Source organism: Palaemon carinicauda, chromosome 18 (genome assembly GCF_036898095.1).
Source record: "Palaemon carinicauda isolate YSFRI2023 chromosome 18, ASM3689809v2, whole genome shotgun sequence".
In the NCBI taxonomy this organism is placed as follows: Eukaryota; Metazoa; Arthropoda; class Malacostraca; order Decapoda; family Palaemonidae; genus Palaemon; species Palaemon carinicauda.
The window spans coordinates 1,567,032-1,592,606 of NC_090742.1; the positions used below are offsets into that span (position 1 = coordinate 1,567,032).

At 39.6% G+C, this 25,575-nt stretch overlaps 1 long non-coding RNA gene across 1 annotated transcript; it reads left to right on the forward strand.

Moving 5' to 3' along the window:
• Window positions 1-1,278: 1,278 nt before the first annotated feature.
• LOC137656934 (uncharacterized) lies at window positions 1,279-25,337 on the forward strand. Its single transcript, XR_011047050.1, has 4 exons — window positions 1,279-1,530; window positions 9,125-9,223; window positions 9,895-9,988; window positions 25,261-25,337. It is a non-coding gene; the product is annotated as an uncharacterized lncRNA (long non-coding RNA).
• The last annotated feature ends 238 nt before the right edge of the window (window positions 25,338-25,575 follow it).

Consider the following 25,575-nt stretch of genomic DNA (forward strand, 5'->3'; position numbering starts at 1 on the left):
AACACATTTGGTTGTCGTAATCCCAAGAGACAAGGGAGTGTGTCATCCTGATGACTTTAATTAACAGTGTTGGTCAATCATATGATCAATTCATTTCATCTTCAGAGGCAAACCTGTTGATGCTCTAGGATTGCGTCACTTCAATATCCTGATATCACAATCTAGAGAAATGTCAATCAATCACGGCAGTCCAGCATTTGCTGCTTGACAGTCCGTACCTTGATTATCAAAAGCGAATACATTTCACGAACAATTGGTAGGAATTCTAGCAGATGGTCCCGATTTCTCAGTTATTGCTATGTTAAATTATTACCAAACGTAAAAACTGAAATATAAGATATGATTTATATATTCTTTGTTTTTTTTTCTATCATTTCCAGGGTCAGTCCGAAAAGAGCTTTGCTAGGCTCGGTAGTCAGGTTACCGTTAACCTAAAATTTGTAACTCTCTCTCTCTCTCTCTCTCTCTCTCTCTCTCTCTCTCTCTCTCTCTCTCTCTCTCTCTCTCTCTGGCATGAGACGTTTATATATATTTCCATTATTTCTGTATAATAGTGAGAGAAGGTAGTAGGTATCAATATCAGGCTATACTGAAACTTCACAACAAGGTCTTTTACTGTTGTGAGATTATATACTGTTTTTGTTTAATAACCTTTCTTAATGCATAAAAATTCATAACTTTAAAAATGACAATACTATCACACCTTGTTTTCTTGTATTGAAATAATCTTCTTTCTAATCTATATCTGCAGTCAGTTATCTGGTCCAACTCTCACGAATCCTTTCTTCCTCTCCTTTGGTCGCTGCAACCTCACCCTCCTTGTGAGCTAAATATGGGGGGTTTTGGGGGAGAGCCTTTAGATCTATTTGCTGATTCATCAGCAGCCATTGCCTGGCCCTCATTGTTCCTAGCTTGAGTGGAGAGTTGGCTTGGGCGCTGATCATATGTATGGATGATCAGTCTCTTGGGTATTGTCCTGCTTGATAGGGCAATGTCACTGTCCCTTGCCTCTGCCATTCATGAGAGGCCTTTAAATCGTCGTCCTGTGTCTGACCAAATTCTTCGGTTCCAAGCAGGACCCGAAGAATCAATTGCCTTGTACATTTAAATTGCCAAACCTATCATAACACTCAGAAAATAAGGAAGTCTTCGACTTTTTTCCCGAAAGACTTAAAACATCAATGACCCTTAAGTCAAGTGTAATGTCCATAAGAAAACTGTCTATGATAATCATTTCCGTACTATATCTTAATTATGTATTCTCGCATTTCCAGAGGGTATCCTTAGCCAGAAGATGAGTTTTTGTTCATCACAGAACGCATATGTCCTGTTACAAGACTATTCAAAACTGGAGCTCTACCACTTTCCACCTAACGACATGATTCAGCAGTATTTTGATAAACAGCTACAGAATTGCAAGAGCCTGTGCTTGGCCACATGGGCCAGGCAATCTACTACTACAACAACAACAACAACAAAAGCAGCAGCAGTAGCAGGATTACATAGAAAGTTGATTTTTATGTACAGTAGGTAAGAGAGTATATACATTTCAAAGCAATGGACTCCGGACATTGACCCTGGACCGTCTTGGAACAATAGCTTACACTCAGTCAGTAATGGTGGTCCCATGGGAGGCACGAAGTCAATTTTAAATAGATTTAAGTCGATATTTAATCGATAAATCTTTATACTTTTTAAATCTAAATATCCTTCTGTGTCGCCTGGTAGTGACGTCTGCACGTGGAAACCTGGCGGTGGAACATATTAAAGGATTTCGACTCCTTTAATGTAACACGAGCATGTGGCACCAATATTGACTAATGAGATTACTTTCAACCAACTAGACTATCTCAAATGACTATTTACCCCTCCCCCCAAAAATGGACTAGTGACGTGAACTTTAGGTATTTTATACTCTTTACAAAAACGTTTTTAGTTATTATGGTATACAACCAATTACAAGTCTGCACAAACGTTTTCAATTACGGTATGCAAGCTAAACTAGCTATAAGTTGTTATAGAAATTGCGTGCGAATCCCCACTAGCCTTCTCTTGTGGGGATTTCGTAGCTATTTGGTGCTTAAGTTGTTTTTGGAAGATGTAAATATAGAATAAGGCAAAGGAGAAACCAGGGTCTCATTTTCCATACCCAATACCAGTGATGAAAACTGACTGACACTCTCTCTCTCTCTCTCTCTCTCTCTCTCTCTCTCTCTCTCTCTCTCTCTCTCTCTCTCTCTCTCACAGGGTGAAGGGAGAATGCCCCTCTACTTTGCCTCATACGGTGAACTGTAAGCATTACATTGAGGGATTTTGCGGGATTGCATTGACGCATAGCTTTCCTTACTTGTTTTTTATCCTTTTACTACACCTCCATCTTGTAGTCCAGCTTCTTCCTTCTACATTCATATTTTAAAGGTCATATTATCCAATGTAGGCTCCCAACCCTCCTTGCGGTCTGCTCAGAGTTTAAAAGCTTTGCTTTCTTCGAATTTTGTTAGTGTACCTTTCGGCACGGGGGCCTTTATTAATTATGGACACTCAGATTCTAAAACTACAGTGTTATTCGTTTTAATTTCCGTTGCTATGTCTTTTTCTTTGTATTCAAAGGTGGGAAAGTATAATCTCATAATGCTTAATGACACATGAAGTGGGGTTCTTATTCCAAGAAGTGAGGTTGATTTTCTCAAGAACTTAAGGTTTATTTTTCCAAGAAGTTGGGTTTTTTAAGAAGTTGGGTGTGTTTTTTTTTTTCAAGAATTGGGGTTTTTTATTCAAGAATTGTTTTTTTTCTAGAAGTTTGGTTCTTTAGATTTATTGAGGCACCAAATATCAGATGAGTATCACCTCTATCTATTTAGACTTATTACACTCAACCCTTGGTCAAATTATAGCTGCTTATTCATGAACTCCTGGGCGTAGAAAAAGTCGATAAGTATGCACAAATTTTCATACGCAATAATGCAATAAACGCATTAATAGTCGATAAGTATACAAAACCTCCCATACGCAATAATTCAATAAATGCATTATTCAAATATAATTTTAATCAGTTATGGAAAGCTAGAAGCCACTTCATCAAAATTACAACCATTAAGAAATAAGTTAGAATTTAGAGTTGGGGCCATTTGTAGTTTAGAACAGCGGTTAAAATCATGTAAATTAGCAGAGGGTTTCAAAATGTGTGTGGACGGCCTGGGTTCGGTCGAAGGCCGTGTTTGGCCCCTAGAAATGACCACTTTGTGGACAGATGCCTCGCCCATTTGGAACGTAATGGGTGAAGAGTTTCGTATTGTAGGTGGTAAGAGCTCTTTTGTATTAATTGAGTTCAGACTTAAGGCATTCTTGATTTTGCTGGGGTTTATAACAGTGTCTAAGAGCTCCCGTCCGGAAATAAGGTCCGGGCAATCTGTGTATGTGAGGGGCTTGATTTTGTGCCGTATTTTGTTAACATGGCCTTTGGAGTCCCGGAATAAGTTTTATTTTCAATATAGTCATTATAAGAAAGAGGTTATTCTGAAATGAAACGTTGATATTTAAGGTTGGTGAAGTAAGTGAAGTTGCTTAAGGATTTATTTCTAAAGAAAAGAGTAAATTGGGTTCACTTTTCTGTATAGGAAAAGTTTAGAAAATTGTACTGAAATATATTTAACTAATTTGGTGAATTGTAAGTTATATTTTGTTATTCCCTTTCATTGTAAAGTTGCAAATTTCAGAAACAGAGTCCCTTAATGCCATTTTGGTGTTTGTTGTAACCTATAAGTAACGTCCCTGCCTGGCAGTATGCTGGACATGAGTTCGAGTGAGGAATGGACAATTAGAACGGTCTTGTTTTATAATTCTTCAGATAACTTGTGCATGTTTATGATAAACAAATAGTTAGGTTATTAGTTTTAAAATTTAACTCGCTGTTTAGCAGACCGTGATTTCAGGAGCTCGCCTAAAAGCTTTTCGTACTTAATAAATTACCGAATAAATAGTCTACAAAGTTTGAAATAGTAAGAATGACCTTAAGGATGGAAATTCCAACAGCTGTTGTTTCTGAGACTCCCTTAAGTAGCTTTCAACCACCACCAGTTGCACGAGGAAGTGAATAGGGTTAATTAGATGGATATTCTAATTAGTTTTCCTTGGATTTAGACGCTAGGAAAATAACAGACACTTCATTTTGGCAGCTGTTTCATTCCATGATCTCATGTCCACGTTATTAATTATTAGTTCCATATTATTCCTGGTTCTCCTTCGAGCAAATATTCAGGTGTCGTTTCATTCCATGATCTCGTGTCCACGTCATCAATACTTAGATCCATATTATTCCTGGTTCTCCTTCAAGCAAATATTCAGGTGTCGTTTCATTCCATGATCTCGTGTCCACGTCATCAATTCTTAGATCCATATTATTCCTGGTTCTCCTTCAAGCAGACATTTAGGTGCCGTTTCATTCCATGATCTCGTGTCCACGTCATCAATTCTTAGATCCATATTATTCCAGGTTCTCCTTCAAGCAGACATTTAGGTGCCGTTTCATTCCATGATCTCGTGTCCGCGTCATCAATTCTTAGATCCCTATTATTCCTGGTTCTCCTTCAAGCAGATATTCAGGTGTCGTTTCATTCCATGATCTCGTGTCCGGGTCATCAATTCTTAGATCCATATTATTCCTGGTTCTCCTTCAAGCAAATATTCAGGTGTCGTTTCATTCCATGATCTCGTGTCCACGTCATCAATTCTTAGATCCATATTATTCCTGGTTCTCCTTCAAGCAAATATTCAGGTGTCGTTTCATTCCATGATCTCGTGTCCACGTCATCAATTCTTAGATCCATATTATTCCAGGTTCTCCTTCAAGCAGACATTTAGGTGCCGTTTCATTCCATGATCTCGTGTCCGCGTCATCAATTCTTAGATCCCTATTATTCCTGGTTCTCCTTCAAGCAAATATTCAGGTGTCGTTTCATTCCATGATCTCGTGTCCACGTCATCAATACTTAGATCCATATTATTCCTGGTTCTCCTTCGAGCAAATATTTAGGTGTCGTTTCATTCCATGATCTCGTGTCCACGTCATCAATTCTTAGATCCATATTATTCCTGGTTCTCCTTCAAGCAAATATTCAGGTGTCGTTTCATTCCATGATCTCGTGTCCACGTCATCAATTCTTAGATCCATATTATTCCAGGTTCTCCTTCAAGCAGACATTTAGGTGCCGTTTCATTCCATGATCTCGTGTCCGCGTCATCAATTCTTAGATCCCTATTATTCCTGGTTCTCCTTCAAGCAGATATTCAGGTGTCGTTTCATTCCATGATCTCGTGTCCGGGTCATCAATTCTTAGATCCATATTATTCCTGGTTCTCCTTCAAGCAAATATTCAGGTGTCGTTTCATTCCATGATCTCGTGTCCACGTCATCAATACTTAGATCCATATTATTCCTGGTTCTCCTTCGAGCAAATATTTAGGTGTCGTTTCATTCCATGATCTCGTGTCCACGTCATCAATTCTTAGATCCATATTATTCCTGGTTCTCCTTCAAGCAAATATTCAGGTGTCGTTTCATTCCATGATCTCGTGTCCACGTCATCAATTCTTAGATCCATATTATTCCAGGTTCTCCTTCAAGCAGACATTTAGGTGCCGTTTCATTCCATGATCTCGTGTCCGCGTCATCAATTCTTAGATCCCTATTATTCCTGGTTCTCCTTCAAGCAGATATTCAGGTGTCGTTTCATTCCATGATCTCGTGTCCGGGTCATCAATTCTTAGATCCATATTATTCCTGGTTCTCCTTCAAGCAAATATTTAGGTGTCGTTTCATTCCATGATCTCGTGTCCACGTTATCAATTTTTAGTTTAATATTATTCCCGGTTCTCCTTCAAGCAGACATTTAGGTGCCGTTTCATTGTATGATCTCATATCCACGTTATCAATTTTTAGTTTAATATTATTCCCGGTTCTCCTTCAAGCAGACATTTAGGTGCCGTTTCATTGTATGATCTCATATCCACGTTATCAATTTTTAGTTCCATATTATTCCTGGTTCTCCTTCAAGTAAATATTTACGTGTCGTTTCATTCCATGATCTTGTGTCCACGTTATTAATTTTTAGATTCCGATTATTCCTGGTTCTTCCTCAAGGAAATATTTATGTAGAAATGTGCGAAAGTTCGAGACCTCAGTCTGTTTGTATGTAAGAACTTTTCTTGCATGTGCTTGTAAGCGTGTAAGCATTCTTACGCAGGGTGCATGGGACTTTACTTTTCTTACTTTTAGGGATTTATTTCTCGCCCTCCATCAGCCACTAAGGGGTCTGTTCAAGCGGGCCTTTGTGTGAGAAAATAATTTCTTTCCAGTTAATATTTTGCTCTGTATCATTTCAGTTATTCGCTAGAATTTGTATTCAGGCTTAATAGTTTTCAGATCACTATTATAACGCTTTCCAAAAAGATAAGTCTTCAGGTTTTTTTTTTTTTTTTTTTTTGAAGGCTGCCACATTTTTGCTATTCTTGACATTTAAGTGGAAGGTCGTTGAAGAGTCCCGGTGCAGCATAACTAAACGTTCTTCCTCCTATTGCATGATTCACACTAATTTCGAATAGTCTATATGGGTCATAAGCATGTCTAACTCTTACTTTCCTAATTAAAATACACTTCGAGCCTATTAATTTATTAATAGGCTTTAACTCACAACGCTGAGTGAAAAAGGTTCATAGATATACCTAGTGGAGGTAGAGATGTACTGTAATCTCTCTCTCTCTCTCTCTCTCTCTCTCTCTCTCTCTCTCTCTCTCTCTCTCTCTCTCTCGCTGCAGAGGTAATCGGCTAATGCTAACCGCTGAGATTAGTGTCAGAATATGGTCCCATTTCCTCCAGTATTCCTTTGTTGTTGAGACCTAAATGTGGTACTTGAGTCTAAATAGATATTTAGACAATGCTTACAATCTAATTGTTAATTGGCTTTCGTTGGGCCAAGCTGACACGCTCGCTCGCGTATTGATGCCTGGGGGTACTTTGAAATGTGCAATAAGAAATTCAATGTTTAAAGTCCTTCTCTTCGAAGTGTTTTAAGACGTTTCGGATCTGAATATTTTTATAATCTCGATGTTACGCTCCGTAGTGTAGGTTGTGCCGTCAGTAAATTTCTCACGGCGTACTGTAGACATTAAATTACTTGAAATCATCTCTTAGGTCCCTCATGCTTAACGTTTTAGCTCTTTGCTTTACCTTCATTCCCATTCTCGCAGTTTGATGTCCAGCTTCTCAAATTTTACTTTCTGGGGGCGATGTTGTCCAAATTCATCAATCTAATCCAATCAAGTTTTCATTTTTTCATCTGTGAAAATTTATTCGAAATAAAAACTATTGAAGCAGGATCAAGTTGTTACTATAAATAAGACATGAACCTCCTGGCTAGTACAGTGGTAACGTATTCGCCTAGCTCTCACATGGCAGCAGATCGATCCTAGCCTGGGACCGTGAGTTTAAGCTGTTTACTGAGGAGGCCACTGCTATGTTTGGGCACCACAGTGGGCCGTTGGGCTTACCCAGCTGACGTTCTGGTAAGCATCTATGATGAAACTGGAACTGAATCCAGACACCATTTTAACCAAGCCTTTCTTGTGGTTGTTTCTATCCTCGTTTGCTTTGACATCTCTTGAAAAGATTCTTGTTTCTGGCTTTTAATAGATGAGCTTAATCTTTAATGGGATTAATAATTTAAAAAAAAAAATGACGTTTTTCTTCGAATTTTCGTAAGCTTGCAAGAGACGTTAGCTTTCCATGAAGAGAGAGAGAGAGAGAGAGAGAGAGAGAGAGAGAGAGACACTTTATTCATTTGTCTATGGCTTTCTGCAAAGTTTATTTGGCTCATTAAAAGTTTCAAAACATGTGCACAAATTTTTGGTTAGGGTTCAACTTAATAAACTGATCTTATTTGAATTATGTAAAATTCCCGCTCTCTCTCTCTCTCTCTCTCTCTCTCTCTCTCTCTCTCTCTCTCCCTCCTCCTCCTCCTCCTTCTCTGTGGTGTTAACTCAATGTCATCAAACCCGTTAGAAATTCCAAGCAAAACTTTAGAATATGATCATTTAAAAACCCTTCTTCAAAGTTCACCTGAAAACAACCAACTAACAACAAAATATAAACAAAACATATTTTTAAAACATAAAATAACAAGTTGTAAGAATGTAGCGTCCCTGACCAATCAACAAACCTTTCAACTTTAGAAAGTTTAAACATTTTTCAAATGCTATTTTTACGTCCGCTAACGAAGTTGGAAGGAGGTTATGGTTTATCCCCTGTTTGTGTCTGTTTGTGAACAGATTCCTGGCCACAATTTTAATCGTATATTAATTAAATTTGCATGGATTAGCTGTTATGTTAAAAGCTTGGAGTGATTAAATTTTGGTAGGTCAAGGTCAAAGGTCAAGGTCACGGTCAAGCAAAATGTCCATTTCACGTAATCACTCACAAGTTTGGACATCGTTGTCACCGTGACTTCAAAATTGGTTCATATTTAAGTGTATGAAAATCCACACCGATTAATACATGTTAAGGTCAAAGGTCAAAGTAGAGCAAAAGGTCAAGAAATTTGATAGTTATCTTCTTCATTGTTTATGCTTATCTATTTGTCTTTGTTACTGATTTTAATATATATTTTTTTGGCTTTTTTTTATTCTTTCTCATATTTTATTCTTTGCAGCTCTCATTTACTTTTCACAATGGGCTATTTTCTCTGTTGGAGCCTTTATGGTTGTACCATTATTCATTTTCCTGTTAGGGTTGTAGCAGAGATGATGATAATAATAATAATAATAATAATAATAATAATAATAATAATAATAATAATAATAATAATAATAATAATAATAATGATGATTTTAATAATAATAATAATTATTATTATTATTGCTGTTGTTGTTGTTGGTAGGGTTGTAACAGGGATAATAATAATAATAATAATAATGATAATATTAATGGTAATTATTATTATTTCTATTATTATTATTATTATTATTAACCTGGTAGGGTTGTAATAATAATAATAATAATAATAATAATAATAATAATAATCTCTCTTATAACTAAAAGTATAAGACTGCTAATAATTTCTTACTTTTTCAGAGGAAAAATTCTGCTTTTGATGGAAAAAGACATCGTGTGATTCAGTAACACACCACTACTACTGCTGCTGCTGCTGCTATTGTTAGTAATAAATACAATGTAAGTAAATTTCAATATAATTTTCTACTTATTTCAGGGAGAATTCCTGTTTTGTGGTGAGTTTTTTTTTTTTTAATTCTGAAAATCAGTTGATTATTACACACTAGCAAATCTCTCTCTCTCTCTCCTCTCTCTCTCTCTCTCTCTCTCTCTCTCTCTCTCTCTCTCTCTCTCTCTCTCTGTATGTATGTATGTTTGTATGTATGTATATGTGTATACTGCATACAGTCCCTTTCTGATTTGGAATACCCTAACATGGTGAAAGGGTTTGTGTATCGCCATGATCAGCAAAGCTGTACTAGTCAGGGCCACCCATACTAGGTTGGTTTGCCGTGAGCGATCATACTAAAGTCCCCATCGCCAGCGGGGTGATAAAAACTGGTCAAGCACCAGACATGAATCCCCGAAAGGACATGTCTGAGGCATTTGGTCTATAGTGGACTATAGAAACTGCTGCATTTATTGTTGTTGTTGTATATGTAGAGATGCATATATGTATATAATGTACTTGTGTTAATAACAAACCTCTCTCTCTCTCTCTCTCTCTCTCTCTCTCTCTCTCTCTCTCTCTCTCTCTCTCTCTCTCTCTCTCTCTCAAACCATAATTTTTTATTTAATCAATGTTGTTTACAAATTTAAGTACTAGACTGATAATTCTTGAAATTTTTCAGATAAGCCAAGAGGCCTCCCTTGCGGTATGTGTCCTTCCGATCTTTTGACCAAGACTTTTGAAGGTGAAGCTGTTGTGTACCTCAGTAATTACAGGTGAGCTTTGAATGAAATAACCTTTGGGTGTTTTTTGTGAAAATAGGAGTGATTCGTTTAAAAGCAAAAAACCTATACTTGCAAAGCTATCGAGGTGTTAATCATACTTATATTTTCTAACACAAACTCAAATTCGTCAGGTTTTATAAAATTCATACTGATCGTACAAATATACATTAGTCTATATGTTAGTCTTTTAAAATTACACCTTTTCGAAGACATTTTTCATTATACGTGTCTCCTCTGACAACATCCATATCACTTTCGTGAAATTAACTCATTATTTTTTCTGAATCTTCTTCACCATCAGCTTTCTTTTTCTTGCGTGGATTTTCACTCCCTAGTCCATTCCACTCCCTTGTCCATTCCACTCCCTTTGTCCATTCCACTCCCTAGTCCATTCCGCTCCCTTGTCCATTCCACTCCCTTTGTCCATTCCACTCCCTTGTCTATTCCATTATCTTGTTCATTCCACTCCCTAGTTCATTCCACTCCCTAGTCCATTCCACTCCCTTGTCCATTCCACTCCCTTGTCTATTCCATTATCTTGTTCATTCCACTCCCTAGTTCATTCCACTCCCTAGTCCATTCCACTCCCTTGTCCATTCCACTCCCTTGTCTATTCCATTATCTTGTTCATTCCACTCCCTAGTTCATTCCACTCCCTAGTCCATTCCACTCCCTTGTCTATTCCATTATCTTGTTCATTCCACTCCCTAGTTCATTCCACTCCCTAGTCCATTCCACTCCCTTGTCCATTCCACTCCCTTTGTCCATTCCACTCCCTTGTCTATTCCATTATCTTGTCCATTCCACTCCCTTGTCCATTCCACTCCCTAGTCCATTCCACTCCCTTGTCCATTCCACTCCCTTTGTCCATTCCACTCCCTTGTCTATTCCATTATCTTGTCCATTCCACTCCCTTGTCCATTCCACTCACTTTGTCCATTCCACTCCCTTTGTCTATTCCACTCCCTTTGTCCATTCCACTCCCTTTGTCCATTCCACTCCCTTGTCTATTCCACTCCCTTGCCTATTCCACTATCTTGTCCATTCCACTCCCTTTGTCCATTCCACTCCCTTGTCTATTCCACTCCCTTGCCTATTCCACTCCCTTGCCTATTCCACTCCCTTTGTCTGTTCCACTCCCTTGTCCATTCCACTCCCTCTTCCATTCCACTCCCTAATCCATTCCACTCCCTTGTCTATTCCATTATCTTGTCCATTCCACTCCCTTGTCCATTCCACTCCCTAGTCCATTCCACTCCCTAGTCCATTCCACTCCCTAGTCCATTCCACTCCCTTGTCTATTCCATTATCTTGTCCATTCCACTCCCTTGTCCATTCCACTCACTTTGTCCATTCCACTCTCTTTGTCTATTCCACTCCCTTTGTCTATTCCACTCCCTTTGTCCATTCCACTCTCTTTGTCTATTCCACTCCCTTTGTCCATTCCACTCCCTTGTCTATTCCACTCCCTTGCCTATTCCACTATCTTGTCCATTCCACTCCCTTTGTCCATTCCACTCCCTTTGTCCATTCCACTCCCTTGTCTATTCCACTCCCTTGTCTATTCCACTCCCTTACCTATTCCACTATCTCGTCCATTCCACTCTCTTTGTCTATTCCACTCCCTTGTCCATTCCACTCCCTCTTCCATTCCACTCCCTTGTCCATTCCACTACTTTGTCCATTCCACTCCCTCTTCCATTCCACTCCCTTGTCCATTCCACTCCCTTTGTCCATTCCACTCCCTTTGTCTATTCCACTCCCTTTGTCTATTCCACTCCCTTTGTCTATTCCACTCCCTTGTCCATTCCACTTCCTTGTCCATTCCACTCTCTTGTCTATTCCACTCCCTTGTCCATTCCACTCTCTTGTCTATTCCACTCCCTTGTCCATTCCACTCCCTTTGTCCATTCCACTCCCTTTGTCCATTCCACTCCCTTGTCCATTCCACTCCCTTGTCCATTCCACTCCCTTGTCCATTCCACTCCCTTGTCCATTCCACTCCCTTGTCCATTCTACTCCCTTGTCCATTCCACTCTCTTGTCCATTCCACTCCCTTGTCCATTCCACTCCCTTATCCATTCCACTCCCTTGCCCATTCCACTCATCCAGTTTTCTTAACAACACGGTAAACTCTTTCTTGTTTACTACTGTTAACACTACAGTTCAGGGACTCCGTTTCTTTAATGTATTTCCAACCATTATACTAAACAACAACATTAAGACTGATCCTTAAGACCAACATTTATCTCAAATTGGTCCAATGCATATTCCACTGTCTCCACTCGAATAATTTCGTATGGTAAAACACGAACCACTAGCTGAGTCTTTCTGGTTACCACTACCTTCATTATATCCATATAATTATTTGCACGAGTACTTCTCTATATGTTTTCTCAATGCTTAGAATCATGTATAAATATTCCTTTCCTTATTGTACATTTTCTAATGTAGCTACTTACAAAGACTGCATCTATGGTCTAAAAGCTCTTGCAAGAGGCAAAACTGATAAACTTTAACCAATTTCCCCAGTCTTTTCCAATATTTTACAGCTTATTCAAGCAATAAGATTACTCTTAAACACTTTTATTCCACTTCTTCTGATTTGATGAATATGCTCAAAAGGTTCCTTTGTGTGTTGGTCCACTTATTGACCTGCCCTGATATATTATTTTGGATGGTCCTGTGGTTTCTCCAAGTGCAATGTCTCAGAGGTTCCTTTTAACTCTTTTCACATGCAATGATCTCTGCCTGTTCCTGTAACATATCAGTTTCCATAATATGGTTTTAAAAGACTACCACAGCTGTTTCAGCGTCTTCGTTATTAGCGTTTCTCTATTTATTAATTATCTTCCCTCAACCACTTCTCTATCCTGAATATTTTTCCTCTTCCCTCTGCCGTGTGAGATGCTTATTTCATTCCTTTCAAATAATCTTCGCTTTTCCCATTTGCCATTTAGCTTCCAACTTTTCTACCTACATACATATCTCACATTCCCGGGTTGCCCTTTACCAGACCTTGAAAGGTGGCATTTTCTCTTACTGTCATTTCTTTGCTTATGTGATTTCAATTCTCTCCCTCGCTGTTTTTCTTTTCCAGTTTTTAAAACGTTATTACAAGTATAACTTTTAATTCTTTAGCTATCACTAGATTATCTGCATACATTAACTCTCGGGAGACTACCTCTCCAATCTCAATAAGGTTTCTTCATTATGTAATGAATAGCAAAGAATTCGGTACTAACAAGCCATCGAATTTTAAACTTTTGTCTCAAAGTATCTCCGATACACATGCCACTATTTTCCCTTTTTGTAGTTTTATAGTAACAATAATACCCTATTTAGTCACCCAGGTAGCCTCTTGTTTTCGTCATGCTTCGTTTTATAGTGCCTTTTCAAGACATACAAATCATTCTCCTCCTCCTCTGTTAAGCTTTGACCAATTACTATAAGTGTGACTGGTTTATGTTTGTACGTATTAACTCGTTCCTTGATACAAGGTTCAAGTTGAAACCTTCCCTGAAAATAGGTAGCACTTTAATCATCCCTTGAGAAGGGATTGCATTGAAACCATTCATTCTAGGATAGTTTGTGAAAACATCCTTGGAATGAAAAGTGGTCAGGTCCAATCCTCCACAGCAAAAGCCCTCCTCTTTGTGCTCAGCTCCTGCTTCTCATTGTATCCTGATTGTCTTGCTCTCGTAATCCTTTCTTTCATATATTATTTGCTCTGTTATGTTATCATCTCATGCGTGACTTTTCTCTTCTTTTCCACCTTCATCCATCGTTATGGTCCTTTTACAAACATGGTACTCCTCCCTTTGTACAACATGACCAAACTACACGTCCCTCTTGCTTAACCTTCCTTGGTACTGTATTTACTACGAGTGTTCCTCTTACAATGATATCTAATACTGTCTCTTCTCGTAATTCATACATCTATCTCAACAGCCTTATTTTTGGTACCTCTGTCTTTCTGTCTTTAGCCTAATTTAACACCAGTGTTTCAGCCGCATAGAATATTTCTGATTTAACTATATCTTTATATGACCTTCGTTTAGCCTTCCACACTGATCATCGTTGTCTCCCACCATTGCTAATGACCTCTTCCAATTCATCCAAGTACATTGTATTCTTTGGTTAATTTCTAAATCTACAAGCCTTGGACCCTTGACACAACCTTATCTTGCCTCCTACAAACTTAGGACCATTGACACAATCTTATCTTGCCTCCTACAAACCTAGGACTATTGACACGACCTTATCTTGCCTCCTACAAATCTAGGACCATTGACACAACCTTATCTTGCCTTCTACAAATCTAGGACCATTGACACAACCTTATCTTGCCTCCTACAAACCTAGGACCATTGACACAACCTTATCTTGCCTCCTACAAACCTAAGACCATTGAGACAACCTTATCTTGCCTCCTACAAACCTAAGACCATTGAGACAACCTTATCTTGCCTCCTACAAACCTAGGACCATTGACACAACTTATCTTGCCTCCTACAAACCTAGGACCATTGACACAACCTTATCTTGCCTCCTACAAACCTGGGACCATTGACACAACCTTATCTTGCCTCCTACAAACCTGGGACCATTGACACAACCTTTTTCTTGCCTCCTACAAACCTAGGACCATTGACACAACCTTATCTTGCCTCCTACAAACCTAGGACCATTGACACAACCTAATCTTGCCTCCTACAAACCTAGGACCATTGACACAACCTTATTTTGCCTCCTACAAACCTGGGACCATTGACACAACCTTATCTTGCCTCCTACAAACCTAGGACCATTGACACAACCTTTCCTAGCCTCCTACAAACCTAGGACCATTGACACAACCTTTCCTAGCCTCCTACAAACCTAGGACCATTGACACAACCTTTCCTAGCCTCCTACAAACCTAGGGCCATTGACACAACCTTTCCTAGCCTTCTACAAACCTAGGACCATTGACACAACCTTATCTCGCCTCCTACAAACCTAGGACCATTGACACATTCTTATCTTGCCTCCTACAAACCTAGGACCATTGACACCACCTTATCTTGCCTCCTACAAACCTAGGACCATTGACACGACCTTATCTTGCCTCCTACAAACCTAGGACCATTGACACGACCTTAACTTGCCTCCTACAAATCTAGGACCATTGACACCACCTTATCTTGCCTTCTACAAATCTAAGACCATTGAGACAACCTTATCTTGCCTCCTACAAACCTAGGATCATTGACACAACTTATCTTGCCTCCTACAAACCTAGGACCATTGACACAACTTATCTTGCCTCCTACAAACCTAGGACCATTGACACAACCTTATCTTGCCTCCTACAAACCTAGGACCATTGACACAACCTTATCTTGCCTCCTACAAACCTGGGACCATTGACACAACCTTTTTTTTTTGCCTCCTACAAACCTAGGACCATTGACACAACCTTATCTTGCCTCCTACAAACCTAGGACCATTGACACAAACCTTATCTTGCGTCCTACAAACCTAGGACCATTGACACAACCTCATCTTGCCTCCTACAAACCTGGGACCATTGACACAACCTTATCTCGCCTCCTACAAACCTAGGACCATTGACACAACCTTTCCTAGCCTCCTACAAACCTAGGACCATTGACACAACCTTTCCTAGCCTCCTACAAACCTAGGACCATTGACACAACCTTTCTAGCCTCCTACAAACCTAGGACCATTGACACAACCTTTCCTAGCCTTCTACAAGCCTAGGACCATTGACACAACCTTATCTTGCCTCCTACAAACCTAGGACCATTGACACAACCTTATCTTGCCTCCTACAAACCTAGGACCATTGACACAACCTTAACTTACCTCCTACAATCCTAGGATAAATGACACAACCTTAACTTACCTCCTACAATCCTAGGATAAATGACACAACTTTTCCTCCTTTGACCCCATTAGCATCACTGTATAGGAAGGTTGGACGCTTGAGTCAACTTTCTCCATCAATTTCTATTCTTTCATCATCTTCCCGAGTCCCACTCTACCCATATCCCTCCTCACAATTTCTATTCCATCTCAACCGCTGTCGACCCACACTGCCCCCCCCCCCCCCCCCCCCCTCTCCCTCATTTGTATGTTTTAAGCTCTCTTGGTTGGTTCCATCCTCCTCCAAGGTTCCATTTCCTCCCTGAGTATATAACCATGATATCTCAAACGAGCTTCCCTAGCCATATCTTTTTCAATACATACACCATACAGTCTTCTTATATTTTGACTCGACTCCTTTCAAGTACTGATATTCCAGCAATCCATCTTATTATCCTCATCCTCAGTTTTCCCAACAATCCTTCCACTTTCCTGGGTTTATGCTCAGCGTTATAGGCTTGGCAACTATCTTATAGATCTTAATTTTGAGTCTTAATTGCATTTTTTTCTAAAATTCACCACTGCTCTCCATTTTCTCCACGAATTTTTTCACTTTTACTGCTTTCTCAATACTTCCCTCCCTCTGTTATTATTGATCCAAGAACTTAAACTTATTGTTCTGTTTAAGCAATGTACTGGTGACGGGCCGAGAGAAGGTTGCGACTCAAAGGCAGGATGCAAGCAACTGAGTCACAACCTTCTCTCGGCCCGTCACAGTACCCTCTTCCACTTGATTGTTTATTTTATGCCCTTCTGTATTGCTAATTATTTGCTCTGTCTTTCCTGTGTTCACCTTCAATCCTTTTCTTTCAAGGGCCCATTCCATGCTGAAACCCTTTTTTAGCAGTTCTTCTTTTGTGCCAGCTATAATGACTAAATCTTCAGTAACCATCAGTTTTTTGTTGTTCCTTAATTCTGATGACAAAGAGTGTCTAATGACTAGAAATAGGAATGGACTTATAACAGATGGTGGCCAACCTCCACAGAGAAGGCCTCAGTTTCTTCATATTTTCTGTCCAGCGGGTCCTGCCCCTTTATACCAACTTCGGTTCTCTCTCTCTCTCTCTCTCTCTCTCCTCTCTCTCTCTCTCTCTCTCTCCTCTCTCTCTCTCTCTCTCTCTCTCTCTCTTTCTCTCTCTCTCTCTCTACCAGAGCAAGTGTAGTCTCCGCGGATAGACTAAAAAGTCTTCGAGACATCCAAAATCCTTGTAATTCCTTGTAACACACTCTCTCTCTCTCTCTCTCTCCTCTCTCTCTCTCTCTCTCTCTCTCTCTCTCTCTCTCTCTCTCTCTCTCTCTCTCTCTCTCTCTCTCTCTCTCTCTCCTTTTTAATTCTTTAATTCTTCTCTTGAATTCGTCTTACTATAAAGATAGCATCTACTGCGTTTTTTTTTTCATTTCATAGACCCAAACTGCCGCTCATTTATATCAATCAACGCTTTCAACCTTACTTCTACTATTCTTTGTATCTTGAATACTGGAGAATGCCAGAAAACCTCAAATCAATCAATCAATCAATCTTGAATACTGTCTTCAGAAGCCTTATTCTCTGTAGTTCTCACAGTTTATCACTTATCCCATTTGTTTATATAATTTAAACATAAGTATTGAACCAGTCCTTCAGGATTTCCTTACATCCTAGATCTTTCTCAATAGTTTGTGCACCCAATCTTTGCCTAGATTTCCCAATGCTTTATTCGTTGTTATTACTACTGATTTTCCTTCAGCTATCTTTAATTTTCCTTCCATTAAAGGGTTCTCGACTTCACTCTCCAATGTTTACTATTGGTCCCTCTACTAGAGGAACCATGTCCAGTTCCTCACACTCATTTTCAGTGTTTGATACTTGTGAAAAAAAATCGTCTTTCCGTCTTCTGTTTATTTCCTTATCCTCGATTAAGATATTTTCATTTTCATCTTGATAATTTCTACCTCTTCTACACCCAGCCTATCTTTTCTTCTCACTTCTGGAATTCTTTATATTATTTTTTCTCCATCCGGGTTCTCATCATGTCACACCACTTTTCCCATTGCAATTGCTACCATTTTCTTTGTTTCCCTCTTTATCCATCTATATTCCTTACTAGTTTGATAGTTATCTTCTTTCCACCTTTTCCACCTTCTTCTGGCTATACTACTTCCCTTTACCATGTTACTATTTCCTGTTGCTGTTTACCACTTGTCCTCCCACATACTTCAGCTGCTACTGTCACCACAATCTCTCTCATAAAATCCCATGTCTCTCTTGGTTATTCTGAGGTTCTGCTTTATTACCTCTCTTCTCTGGCTCTTTCCACTTTACTTCTAAACTCTTACCTTCTCGCCCTTCTGCTTTTAAATTTTGGTCCTCCTATTCCTGATTAGGAATTTTCATTCCTTTATTGCTTTCAACATATCATCTACCACCACCAGTTTATGTTGAGCTACAACTGATTCATTTGAAATAGCCATACAATCCATCCATAAGGATTTTCTAGCCTTTTTTCCCTAACCAAAACAGCCGATTTGAGTCTCGTTTAGTCCACTTTTATGTTACCAGATGACTTATTTTCTCAAACTCTGTATCTAAGACTACAGGATTCATAGTTTCTTCTAATTCTAACAATCTTTTACCTTCGAAGTTTTTCTTCTAAAACCTTTTCCCCCCATATATTCCTTTAAAGCCACCGGGACTCGAACCTAAATGAGCATTCATTTTCCCAAATAACACTAATAGTTCACTTCCTAGAACTTTCTACATATTCTAATTTCCCTCTGAATTTCTCCTCTTCACTACATCCTTGTTGAGGGGTGTATTCTGAGATATGCCATACACTATCTTCCGCCAACATTTAATCTAATGCGTCAACCTCTAAAATATTTCCAACGCTGTCAGAAGACTAAAATCACTGCCAAATAATTTCTCAGAAAGACTATAACGTTTACAATGCTTCCAAAGGCTTAAATCAATGGCAGCTCTTTCCTCAGACATCCTATATATTTTTTTAATGCTTCCAGAAGGCCAAACTACTAAAATCTCTGGCTACAACACCACATACACTCACTTAACATCCTCTACAACGTTTACAACTCTTCCAGAAGGCTCAAATCACTGATACGCTGAACCTTTGTGACATTCTCCTGTAAATCTTGATGGCGAATAATTCCAACCCAATTTCTCCTGGTAAATACAGTTTTTTATAAGTTTTCTTGTACTTTTCCTTCTTCCATTTAGTTTTGTGTATACTGTAAATGGAATCATGATTTTCCTTCCCTACATGACATCAACCAACTCTCTTCCCCTTCTTGTGAGGCTATCAACATTTATTTATCAATTTTTAACTTTCCTCTTTTCTAATTTTTACTCCTCAGTACAATGACTACTTTAGCCAAAGCCGTGACTTCTGTGATACCCTTTGCATATTTCTATCTGCTGTCAAGGTATATTGCAGCGCCGTACTTGTGTAGCACGCCATAGCCTTATTAACATTACCCCACAATTTCACTGCAGCTTGCCTTCCTTTTTCTCCCATCCAGAGATATTCTGCTTTTGTCTTTTAAATCTTCATGCTTTGATCTTCAAGTGTCTAGTTATATATTCATAGCTTAACTTAAACTACTACTTTAGTCAAGTATACCTTCTCTTTGACATCTGATGTTGCACCATCCATCACTAGGTTTAAAATTTTTAGTGGCAATGGTCCTAAGTTTAAAGGAGGAGAGAAAATGTTGTCTATAGTCCTTGGTTTGTAGGAGTTGAGAAAATGTTGTCAAATGTGCTAGACTTTTCGGAGGGGATTAAATGTTCAGAGTCAAGTGTAAGAGGATTTTTTTTTCTTTAGGTTTATAGGAGGCAAGAAATGGTTGTGTCAATGGTCCTAGGTTTGTACGAGGCAAGAAAAAGGTTGTGTCAATGGTCCTAGGCTTGTAGGAGGCGAAGAAAGGCTGTGTCATTGGTCCTAGGCATGTAGGAGGCAAGAAAAAGGTGGTGTCAATGGTCCTAGGTTTGTAGGAGGTGAAGAAGGGTTGTGTCAATGGTCCTAGGTTTGTAGGAGGCGGGGGAAGGGTGTGTCAATGGTCCTAGGCTTGTAGGAGGCGAAGAAAGGTGGTGTCAATGGTCCTAGGTTTGTAGGAGGAGGGGGAAGGGTGTGTCAATAGTCCTAGGCTTGTAGGAGGTGAAGAAAGGTTGTGTCAATGGTCCTAGGTTTGTAGGAGGCGGGCGAAGGGTATGTCGATGGTCCTAGGCTTGTAGGAGGCGAAGAAAGGTTGTGTCAATGGTCCTAGGTTTGCAGGAGGCGGGGGAAGGGTGTGTCAATAGTCCTAGGCTTGTAGGAGGTGAAGAAAGGTTGTGTCAATGGTCCTAGGTTTGTAGGAGGCGGGGGAGGGTGTGTCAATGGTCCTAGGCTTGTAGGAGGCGAAGAAAGGTTGTGTCAATGGTCCTAGGCTTGTAGGAGGCAAGAAAAAGGTTGTGTCAATGGTCCTAGGCTTGTAGGAGGCAAGAAAAAGGTTGTGTCAATGGTCCTAGGTTTGTACGAGGCAAGAAAAAGGTTGTGTTAATGGTCCTAGGCTTGTAGGAGGCGAAGAAAGGCTGTTTCATTGGTCCTAGGCTTGTAGGAGGCAAGAAAAAGGTTGTGTCAATGGTCCTAGGTTTGTAGGAGGTGAAGAAAGGTTGTGTCAATGGTCCTAGGTTTGTAGGAGGCGGGGGAAGGGTGTGTCAATGGTCCTAGGCATGTAGGAGGCGAAGAAAGGTTGTGTCAATGGTCCTAGGTTTGTAGGAGGCGGGGGAAGGGTGTGTCAATAGTCCTAGGCTTGTAGGAGGTGAAGAAAGGTTGTGTCAATGGTCCTAGGTTTGTAGGAGGCGGGGGAGGGTGTGTCAATGGTCCTAGGCTTGTAGGAGGCGAAGAAAGGTTGTGTCAATGGTCCTAGGTTTGTAGGAGGCAGGAAAAGGTTGTGACAATGGTCCTAGGTTTGCAGGAGGCGAGGAAAGGTTGTGTTAATGGTCCTAGACTTGTAGGAGGCGAAGAAAGGTTGTGTCATTGGTCTTAGGTTTGTAGGAGGCAAGAAAAAGGTTGTGTCAATGGTCCTAGGGTTTGTAAGAGGCGAGGAAAGGTGTCAATGGTCCAACGTTTGTAAGAGGCGAGGAAAGGTGTCAATGGTCCAACGTTTGTAAGAGGCGAGGAAAGATTGTGTCAATGGTGCTAGGTTTGTAGGAGGCGAAGAAAGGCTGTTTCATTGGTCCTAGGCTTGTAGGAGGCAAGAAAAAGGTTGTGACAATGGTCCTAAGTTTGCAGGAGGCGAGGAAAGGTTGTGTCAATAGTCCTAGGTTTGTAGGAGGCGAGGAAAGGTTGTTTCATTGGTCCTAGGTTTGTAGGAGGCAAGAAAAAGGTTGTGTCAATATTCCTAGGTTTGTAGGAGGCGAGGAAAGGTTGTGTCAATGGTCTTAGGTTTGTAGGAGACGAGGGAAGGTTGTCTCATTGGTCCTAGGTTTGTAGGAGGCAAGAAAAAGGTGGTGTCAATATTCCTAGGTGTGTAGGAGTCGAGGAAAGGTGGTGTCAATGGTCCTAGGTTTGTAGGAGGCGGGGAAAGTTGTCTCATTGGTCTTAGTTTTGTAGGAGGCGAGGAAAGGTTGTCTCATTGGTCCTAGGTTTGTAGGAGGCAAGAAAAAGGTGGTGTCAATATTCCTAGATTTGTAGGAGGCGAGGAAAGGTTGTCTGATTGGTCCTAGGTTTGTAGGAGGCAAGAAAAAGGTTGTGTCAATAGTCCTAGGTTTGTAGGAGGCAAGAAAAGGTTGTGACAATGGTCCTAGGTTTGCAGGAGGCGAGGAAAGCTTGTGTTAATGGTCCTAGACTTGTAGGAGGCGAAGAAAGGTTGCGTCATTGGTCCTAGGTTTGTAAGAGACGAGGAAAGGTTGTGTCAATGGTCCTATGTTTGTAAGAGGTGAGGAAAGATTGTGCCAATGGTCCTAGGTTTGTAGGAGGCAAGAAAAGGTTGTGACAATGGTCCTAAGTTTGCAGGAGGCGAGGAAAGGTTGTGTCAATGGTCCTAGGTTTGTAGGAGGCGAGGAAAGGTTGTGTTAATGGTCCTAGATTTGTAGGAGGTGAAGAAAGGTTGTGTCATTGGTCTTAGGTTTGTAGGAGGCAAGAAAAAGGTTGTGTCATTGGTCTTAGGTTTGTAGGAGGCAAGAAAAAGGTTGTGTCAATGGTCCTAGGTTTGTAGGAGACGAGGAAAGGTTGTGTCAATGGTCCTAGGTTTGTAGGAGGCGAGGAAAGGTTGTGTCAATGGTCCTAGGTTTGTAGGAGGCAAGAAAAGGTTGTGACAATGTTCCTAGGTTTGCAGGAGGCGAGGAAAGGTTGTGTCAATGGTCCTAGGTTTGTAGGAGGCAAGAAAAGGTTGTCTCGTGGGTCCTAGGTTTGTAGGAGGCAAGAAAAAGGTGGTGTCAATATTCATAGGTTTTTAGGAGGCGAGGAAAGGTTGTGTCAATGGTCCTAGGTTTGTAGGAGGCGAGGGAAGGTTGTCTCATTGGTCCTAGGTTTGTAGGAGGCAAGAAAAAGGTGGTGTCAATATTCCTAGGTTTGCAGGAGGCGAGGAAAGGTTGTGTCAATGGTCCTAGGTATGTAGGAGGCGAGGAAAGGTTGTCAATGGTCCTAGGTTTGTAGGAGGCGAGGAAAGGTTGTCTTATTGGTCCTAGGTTTGTAGGAGGCAAAAAAAAGGTGGTGTCAATATATCTAGGTTTGTAGGAGGCGAGGAAAGGTTGTCTCATTGGTCTTAGGTTTGTAGGAGGCAAGAAAAAGGTTGTGTTAATATTCCTAGGTTTGCAGGAGGCGAGGAAAGGTGGTGATAATGGTCCCAGGTTTGTAGGGGACGAGGAAATGTGTGAATGGTCCTAGTTTTGTAGGAGGCAAGAAAAATGTTGTCAATATTCCTAGGTTTGCAGGAGGCGAGGAAAGGTTGTGATAATGGTCCCAGGTTTGTAGGGGACGAGGAAATGTTGTGTCAATGTTCCTAGTTTTATAGGATTCGAGCTTGACTGTATCTTCTTTCTCACCTTTAACCGTACATTAAGAAGACATCCTCTTGTCATCTAATTCTCCGATTCCCTCCTGATCTTCCCTTGCTAACAGTTTCCTCCCCAGCCCTCCTCATTACCTCCCCAGCCCTCCTCATTACCTCCCCACACCATCTCATTCGTTACACTCTTATGACCTTTGTAATCTTTTTTACAACTCATTGCATGACAAAAACTAATAGGATTGCCTGGGCGTATAGTAAGAACATTAAGTGATAGGTTACAAATTAAGTGGATTATTGTTTTGATAAAGGTTGGTTGATTTATTGGAATACCTGCGAGTAAGATTTTAATGTATCCAAAGGCCAGATTGTTGTCACATTTTCTCTATTTCCATCCTTCAACACTATTTTTCCTCCTATGCTAGGTATATTTCTCTCATTACTCTGCGATAATCTGGATATTAGCTTTCATCTCATTGTTTATTTTCTTAATTATTTGACTGGTACTCATCATATTAGTTTATGATAATCAAAAATATCAAATTAATGGGAGTAGTCATCTAACATTCCGGTGGTTCTTTCCAATTACACAGCGGTCTTTGATATGGCCCCACTTTTACTAAAATTAACATATCCAAATTCACCACACACAATTTCCACATGATCAGTCAAATATTTCTCTCATATCATTCTCTCTCTCTCTCTCTCTCTCTCTCTCTCTCTCTCTCTCTCTCTCTCTCTCTCTCTCTCTCTCTCTCTCTCTCTCTCTCTCTCTCTCTCCCCCGTATTTTTCTATCATTTTCCAATACTCTTATAATCCAATTTTGGGTCTTGTGTACCTTTGGAAACGTACACCACATTCTCTTCCCAGACATTCCCTAACACATCAATCAAAGGGATATTGCCATTTTAGCAGTTCCCTTTAAGTAGGGATTTATAGTGCACACCACTGAAGCCCTGTGAATGAAGTAAATGCTTACTACTTAACATATACTAGACCAAAATCTTGTACAACTAACCAAAATATCTTGAAAGTACTCCAGGAAAATAATAGTTGCCAGTTGTTTATGACAGTAATAAACATTCATGGATCCCATTACTTTTATCACATTTTAACGTATGTGGGAGTATCTAGAACCAGCTTATTATTCATCTAATCTTTATCTCTTAAACACACACTCAAACGTCAAGATAACAATACAACCACTTTCCTTACGATCATTCTGAAGTACAGGCTGTTTTTTTTTTTTTTTTTTTTTTTTTTCCCAGGTCTTGTACAGTAGGGGAACCCTATCCCCTAGTATTAAAATCTATTAGATAAACTCAATCCAGTTGACAGAATATGGTCCTTCAAACTTCTCTCTTATTATCCGGGAATGATTGGAGAAAAGAGGTCATAGAGAAATGTTAGTTTTGGCATGTATCTCCTAGAAATACATTGAAACCTTAGTGAGGCATTCCAATACTTTTTAAGCACATGGACATTTTAAAAGTCCTTCTCTTATTTCTCTATGACCTCTTTCATCTATCATTCCCGGATAATGTTAGTTTTGGCATGTATCTCCTAGAAATACATTAAAATCTTAGTGAGGCATTCCATTCCTTTTTATGCACTGGGAAATTTTAACACTCCAAATCACTGCAACCATTCCATTCTCGCCTTATCATTAATGTATAGCCAACTCAATGTTATTACTATATAAAAAGAGGTGTATTATATTGTCAAACTCTCCTCATATACTAACTGAATACTGTCTCAGGCTTCCACACACTAACTAGAATGTTCTAGGCTTCCACACACTAACTAGAATGTTCGCTAATTAGTCTATGTTCCTTTCTCTTTTGTGGTACTTTATAATGCATAACTTACTCGGATGATTTACCATATATTTATTTATCCCTTTGCTGTCACACGACCACGTATATTATATTTTAGTTTATGACAAGTCTCACTCGACAATTTTAGTTTCACTCGACAATTTATACAGATTTTAGCTTTACAAAGTGAATTCACTCCATGTTTTCTGAATTCAATGTAATCGCACTCAAGGATACAAACTCTTGAATTTGCTTAGGAAATTCACTAGATAATTAGGCTGTTCACCAACATCAGGTTCTGGTCATAACCATTATATAATTGTACCAATGTTATTCAGATTTGTAGGTTTTGATATTGTAACGTATAATTGTACCAATGTTATTCAGATTTGTAGGTTTTGATATTGTAACGTAGCCAGACTTTAAAATAAGTCACCCATCTTTCTGTGTATTCGCTCAATGGAATTTTCTATTAATACCAAATTAGGTCTATTAAGTAACTATTAAGTAAAGAAACGTTATTTCAGAAAGGCGATGCAGGATCGGGCGGTTGTCGAAGAGACCTGAAATCCAACCACCCAACTGAGCAACCCGGTTTGTTGGCCACAGAAAGGTCTGCAAACCTATCTTAAAAAATTCCATACATATTCGGGAACTTGGCAACCCGGTTGAAATACTACTTGTTTGGGACGGTCATCCAATTTAGCAATAATTTTTGAATAAAGAGTTAAAAGAATTATGTATAGTTTCTTCTCTTAACCCTAGTTTGTGCTGTCAGAAATAATTACAACTAGCACTTTTTTTTAAAATCATTTATTAATAATAAATAAATAAATGAAATG